The sequence below is a fragment of the Coregonus lavaretus genome (assembly GCF_964263955.1).
Source record: "Coregonus lavaretus genome assembly, chromosome: 21".
NCBI lineage: Eukaryota > Metazoa > Chordata > Actinopteri > Salmoniformes > Salmonidae > Coregonus > Coregonus lavaretus.
This window is the reverse complement of record NC_140008.1, coordinates 10,062,749-10,070,225: the sequence shown is the minus strand read 5'-3', so window position 1 is coordinate 10,070,225 and position 7,477 is coordinate 10,062,749.

Here is a 7,477-nt window from a genome sequence, read left to right as displayed (position 1 = left end):
GAGAGAGGGTTAAGGAATGCATCCATGGGGTCTCTCAACAATAGCAAGCACAGCTAAGGCAAATGTTTATGGAAACAAAAATCAATGCCTTCTGTAAAAAACATCTGAGTGGACATAAAAAGTAATATGTCCACATCTACACTGAACAAAAATATAAACGCAACATGTAAAGTGTTAGTCCCATGTTTCATGAGCTGAAATAAAAGATACCAGACATTTTCCATATGCACAAAAAGCTTATTTCTCTAAAATGTTGTGCACAAATGTGTCTCTGTTAGTGAGCATTTCTCCTTTGCCAAAATAATCCATCCACCTGACAGGTGTGGCATATCAAGAAGCTGATTAAACAACATGATCATTACACAGGTGCACCTTGTTCTGGGGACAATAAAAGGCCACTCTAAAATGTCAAGTTTTGAGGGAGCGTGCAATTGGCATGCTGACTGCAGGAATGTCTACCAGAGCTGTTGCCAGAGAATTGAACGTTAATTTCTCTACCATAAGCCGCCTCCAACGTCGTTTTAGATTTGGCAGTACATCCAACCGGCCTCACAACCGCAGACCATGTGTATGGTGTTGTGTGGGTGAGTGGTTTGCTGTTAGCAATTTGAATGCACAGAAATACCATGACGAGATCCTGAGGCCATTGTGAGGCCCATTTTAGTCATGTGAAATCCATAGATTAGGGCCTAATGAATTTATTTCAATTGACTGATCTCCTCAAATGACCTGTAACTCAGTAAAATCTTTGAAATTGTTGCATGTTGCGTTTATATTATTGTTCAGTTCAAATAATAGCAATATGATTTCTATTGTGTTTGTTGAAACTGGTTGTGTACAATAGGCCCATGTACCTTACAAGTTGGCACCATATACCAGACCTGGGTCATATACCAAATATATTGAACTGCGCTTGATTTTGTTTGCCCGGTATAATGGAACTAATAGAATAGTCCCAAAAGTGCAAACCCCAAACTAAATCAAGTACACCTTAAATACTAACTAAACCCTATCCACAACATACAGTGGTCTTACTTACCTCCGACACCCTCCCAACAAACCCCCAACACCCTCATCTCTGTCCATGGAGGTATTCAGTATTCTCCCTTGCTTAATGTATCCGAATTCCATTGATGATTACGTGTTGAGGGACTATTTTAAGCACCACTTGACTTTGACAACTGAACTGCCCACTCTGTCACTGGTCTCCCCTCATTCTGGTTCCCCGTCATCCTCTGACAGACAGACATCTGTTTCTCAGACCAGCTTGATTGAACGCGGTTAAAGGAAACTCAGTTTGAAGTGACATCGAGTTGATTTTGGCATGCTATTTGGAATTTGTGTGTGAGTGCGCGCGTGTGTGTGTGTGTGCGTCTGTGTGTTTGCAGGGCCAAGCCTCCTCATCTCCTCATGATGAGCTCATCTTCTTCCTGACTGGATGGATGGATGGGTCGCAGTGACCGCTGTCCACCAGGATGTCTGAGTAAGTTCCATCATTCCCCCCAGATCAGTACTGCCCTCTGCCTCTGCCTCTGTCTCTGTTTCTGTCTCTGCCTCTGTCTCTGTCTCTTTGTCTCTCTGTTTCTCTCTCTCTCTCTCTCTCTCTCTCTCTCTCTCTCTCTCTCTCTCTCTCTCTCTCTCTCTCTCTCTCTCTCTCTCTCTCTCTCTCTCTCTCTCTCTCTCTCTCTCTCTCTCTCTGTCTCTCGCTCTGTCTATCGCTATCTCTTTCTCTCTCTGAGTCTTTGCATCTCTCGCTCTCATTCTTTATCAGTGTCGTTCTCTTTCCCTTTTCTCTATTTCTACTCCCTCTCTTTTTACATTTTTCCCCCTCCCTCCCTCCATCCCTCCCTCCCTCCCTCCCTTCAGACCAGGGGAGAACGACTTCCCCCTGTCATTGAAGCCACGGAAGTTCAAGGCCGTACTGCAGGCATTGTTTGCAGAAAACAGGATCCCCATTATAGTAAATGGAAAAATGTCCATCTTCGTGGTCAATCTTTGTGTAAATAAAACATGTTTTAGAAGACAATCATGATGCCAATAATTGCTTCTAATACACCAGATGCGTGTCCTTGAACCGATCATTTTAAAATCACACAATGAAGGATAATTGAGTTGCTAATGGCAGCCTGCGCATGTTATGTCTCCATGAAATGCCATCTTAACCGACTTAATTTGGCTTCAATGCGCAGTTGAGTCTTCACACAGGAAGTAATGGTGTCACGTGATTGATGCCTGGGCCATTAATATATACAGTCGTTGCTTCAGATGGTCAAATTATTGCTTGACAGTTTTGAATTTACACTATCATGGGCTAAGCATGCACATTCATTCTATTTCTAGTATGCAGATAGCCAAGTCAATGGATTAATAAGGAAAAGTGGGTCATCTGCCTACCTAGCTGTGTGTTCTGGACTACAGTTGAGAGCAGTGGCGGTTGGTGCCTTTTAAGATTCTTTCTCATAAGCATTTCCTTATTTCTATTACAGCATATTGGATGACAGTCAGACTAGGAAGAGTTCCAGTGTTGTGTTGGATACTCATAGCCAGCTAACTAACATAGCATCCCTCTGTTTGAGCAGGCTGTTTGAGTAGGCTAAACTAGCTAGCTGCATTTGCTAGCTAAGTAAGTAAAACAGAAATTGAAAAAAAATGGTAATCTCTCTCTCTCTATCGCTCTTTCTTGCTTCTTCTTCATTTTGGAATAAATTAATTTATTAAAAACTGTTCAACTATTGTCTTTCTCTCTCTTTGAGTCAACTACTCACCACATTTTATGCACTGCAGTGACAGCTATCTATAGCTTATGCTTTCATTACTAAATTCATTCTCTGATCCTTTGATTGGGTGGACAACATGTCAGTTCATGCTGCAGGAGCTCTGATAGGTTGGAGGATGTCCTCCGGAAGTTGTCATAATTACTGTGTAAGCCTTTGGAATGGGGTGAGAACCATGAGCCTCCTAGGTTTTGTATTGAAGTCAATGTACCCAGAGGAGGACGGAAGCTAGCTGTCCTCCGGCTACACCATGGTGCTACCCTACAGAGTGCTGTTGAGGCTACTGTAGACCTTCATTCAAAACAGTGTGTTTTCAATCAATTATTTGGTGACGTGAATATATTTAGTATAGTTTTATCTAAAAAGGATAACGTTTTAAATGTTTTGCCATTTTTATTTTTATGAAATTCACTGAGGAGGATGGTCCTCCCCTTCCTCCTCTGAGGAGACTCCACTGGTTGAGTGTCATCCTTCTCAATGACCACTCACACAGATAAGTACTGTATGTTCTGCTCATAGGAACACGCTTAAAGGTACAGTTACAGATATCAACAACAACAAAGTCTGCCAAGACTACCACTAGCTGGTCTTCCCAAAGTGATATACTGTCAATGCTATGGCCAAGCAATACACTTCCTTGCCTCTTCATAGCTCTTCTCTGTACAGGATTCTGTCCACCATCATGAGCACATGACCAGTTGACCACAGGAGAGTGGTCACTCTGTTTTAGGACACAGTGGTTAGGTCACTAAGTTACTGTAATAGCCTTTCACATCCCACTGGGGAGTTTGGAGCTGGGAGTGTGTGTGTGTGTGTGTGTGTGTGTGTGTGTGTGTGTGTGTGTGTGTGTGTTTATGTGTGTGGGGGGAGGGGGGGGGGTCTGACTGTGACAGTGCATGTAAGGGTGCATGTGTACTGTATGCATTTTGTCTGTGTTGGTCTGTCTGTGTCTGTGAGCCAGATGATGCTTCACCCAAATAAAAACTTAATGGAAAGCTAGACTCTGCCCATAACCTCCAATCCAGTGCATGTGAAGACTGAGTGTCTGTTACTGGCCAGGGCTAAAGATAGCAGCCACCTCCGTTGTGTGAGTTTCTTTCTTCCGACTAAACAGGCCACAATGCAAATCAGATGCACTCATTACCCCTGTATGGTAGGAGCCAGGGCTGAACTACCATACAAATTATACATCCACATACAGTGGGGAAAAAAAGTATTTAGTCAGCCACCAATTGTGCAAGTTCTCCCACTTAAAAAGATGAGAGAGGCCTGTAATTTTCATCATAGGTACACGTCAACTATGACAGACAAATTGAGAAAAAAAAATCCAGAAAATCACATTGTAGGATTTTTTATGAATTTATTTGCAAATTATGGTGGAAAATAAGTATTTGGTCACCTACAAACAAGCAAGATTTCTGGCTCTCACAGACCTGTAACTTCTTCTTTAAGAGGCTCCTCTGTCCTCCACTCGTTACCTGTATTAATGGCACCTGTTTGAACTTGTTATCAGTATAAAAGACACCTGTCCACAACCTCAAACAGTCACACTCCAAACTCCACTATGGCCAAGACCAAAGAGCTGTCAAAGGACACCAGAAACAAAATTGTAGACCTGCACCAGGCTGGGAAGACTGAATCTGCAATAGGTAAGCAGCTTGGTTTGAAGAAATCAACTGTGGGAGCAATTATTAGGAAATGGAATACATACAAGACCACTGATAATCTCCCTCGATCTGGGGCTCCACGCAAGATCTCACCCCGTGGGGTCAAAATGATCACAAGAACGGTGAGCAAAAATCCCAGAACCACACGGGGGGACCTAGTGAATGACCTGCAGAGAGCTGGGACCAAAGTAACAAAGCCTACCATCAGTAACACACTACGCCGCCAGGGACTCAAATCCTGAGTGTCCCCCTACTTAAGCCAGTACATGTCCAGGCCCGTCTGAAGTTTGCTAGAGTGCATTTGGATGATCCAGAAGAGGATTGGGAGAATGTCATATGGTCAGATGAAACCAAACTAGAACTTTTTGGTAAAAACTCAACTCGTCGTGTTTGGAGGACAAAGAATGCTGAGTTGCATCCAAAGAACACCATACCTACTGTGAAGCATGGGGGTGGAAACATCATGCTTTGGGGCTGTTTTTCTGCAAAGGGACCAGGACGACTGATCCGTGTAAAGGAAAGAATGAATGGGGCCATGTATCGTGAGATTTTGAGTGAAAACCTCCTTCCATCAGCAAGGGCATTGAAGATGAAACGTGGCTGGGTCTTTCAGCATGATAATGATCCCAAACACACCGCCCGGGCAACGAAGGAGTGGCTTCGTAAGAAGCATTTCAAGGTCCTGGAGTGGCCTAGCCAGTCTCCAGATCTCAACCCCATAGAAAATCTTTGGAGGGAGTTGAAAGTCTGTGTTGCCCAGCTACAGCCCCAAAACATCACTGCTCTAGAGGAGATCTGCATGGAGGAATGGGCCAAAATACCAGCAACAGTGTGTGAAAACCTTGTGAAGACTTACAGAAAACGTTTGACCTGTGTCATTGCCAACAAAGGGTATATAACAAAGTATTGAGAAACTTTTGTTATTGACCAAATACTTATTTTCCACCATAATTTGCAAATACATTCATAAAAAAGCCTACAATGTGATTTTCTGGATTTTTTTTTCTCATTTTGTCTGTCATAGTTGACGTGTACCTATGATGAAAATTACAGGCCTCTCTCATCTTTTTAAGTGGGAGAACATGCACAATTGGTGGCTGACTAAATACTTTTTTCCCCCACTGTACCTATTCCCATAATACAGGACTGTATTCTGGGAAGAATCACTTAGTGTAAACAGGAGTTACTGTATGCTATTGTTCTGGTGTGAAAACTCACCACCTGTCTGCCTGTTGACTGGTTCCTTGCAGTTCAGACAGTCTGTGGCTGTGCAGTGGAATCACTCTTATCTGATTCTCATGGTGGAAGCAGAAACACAATAACAATGTACTGAGCTTTGACTCTGCCTAGGCCCTATGAGCCCATTCTCATATGAGGCCTTGTATTTTTACATTCTGTACAGTGGAAGTTACTGTATGTTCCATCATCACTTTTAGAAAAAATGTTTCCCAAAGGGTTCTTCGGCTGTCCCCATAGGAGAACCCTTTTTGGTTTCTTGTAGAACCCTTTTTGGTTCCAGGTAGAAACCTTTTTGGTTCCAGGTAGAACTCTTTCAGTTCCATGTAAAAGGTAAAGGGTTCTACATGGAATTCAAAAGGAGTCTACCTGGAACCAAATAGGTTTCTACTTGGAACCAAAAAGGGATCTACCAGGAACCAAAAAGGGTTCTTTGAAGGGTTCTCCTATGGGGACAGCCGAAGAGCCCTTTTAGGTTCTACATAGAACCTTTTTTTCCACAAGTGTAGCAGTTACCTTGGTTAAGCAAGGTAGCCATTTTGTGCCAGTGTTCATCTCATGTCACATACAGTAAATCAACCTGGAAACCAGTATGTGCCCATGTAGACTGCCTGCTATAATTCTGGCCACACATTTCAATGACTAGAATATTAGTAGAATTTACAAATCGTCTATACTACAGTATATCCTAGTTATAAAAGTATAATATATTACACTGGCATACAATAAAGTAGTATGTTCTCTTAATGAGGACAACTTTCACTTCTTTGTCTCAGTATGACACCTACAGAAATACCCTCTGCCTCGACACCTTGAGCGGGCGATGCAGCCAAGCACGGTCACTTCCCCTTTTCATATCTCTCTCACTCTCACTCTCTCTCGATCTCTCTCTCTCTCGTCTCTCTCGCTCTCTCTCAGGCTCTCTCTCTCTCTCTCTCTCTCTCTCTCTCTCTCTCTCTCTCTCTCTCTCTCTCTTCTCTTTCTCTCTCTACCTCCCTCTCTCTCTCTTCTCTCTCTCTCTCTACCTCCCTCTCTCTCTTCTCTCTCTCTCTCTCACCTCCTCTCTCTCTCTCTCTACTCTCTCTCTCTCTCTCTCTCTCTCTTCTCTCCTCCACCTCTTTCTCTCTCTACCTCCCTCTCTCTCTTCTCTCTCTTCTCTCTCTCTCTCTCACCTCCTCCTCTCTCTCTCTCTCTCCTCTCTCTCTCTCTCTCCCCCTTCTCTCTCTCTCTACCGCCCTCTCTCTTCTCTCTCGCTCTCTCTCTCTACCTCTCTCTCTCTACCTCCCTCTCTCCTCTCTCTCTCTCTTTCTCTCTCTCTCTCTCTCTCTCTCTCTCTCTCTCTCTCTCTCTCTCTCTCTCTCTCTCTCCACCTCCCCCCCCCCCCTCTCTCTCTCTCTCTCTCTCTCTCTCGCTTCTCTCTCTACCTCTCTCTCAATTTCAATTTCAATTTCAATTTCAATTCAATTTAAGGGCTTCATTGGCATGGGAAACGTATGTTAACATTGCCAAAGCAAGTGAAGTAGATAGTAAACAAAGTGAAATAAACAATAAATATTAACAGGAAACATTACACTCAGAAGTTCCAAAAGAATAAAGGACATTTCAAATGTCATATTATGTATATATACAGTGTTGTAACAATGTGCAAATAGTTAAAGTACAAATGGGAAAATAAATAAACATAAATATGGGTTGTACCTCTCTCTCTCTCTCCCTCTCTCTCACACTCTCTCTACCTCTCCTCTCCCTCTACCTCTCTCTCCCTCTCTTTCTCTCTCTCTCTCTCTCTCTTGCTCTCTC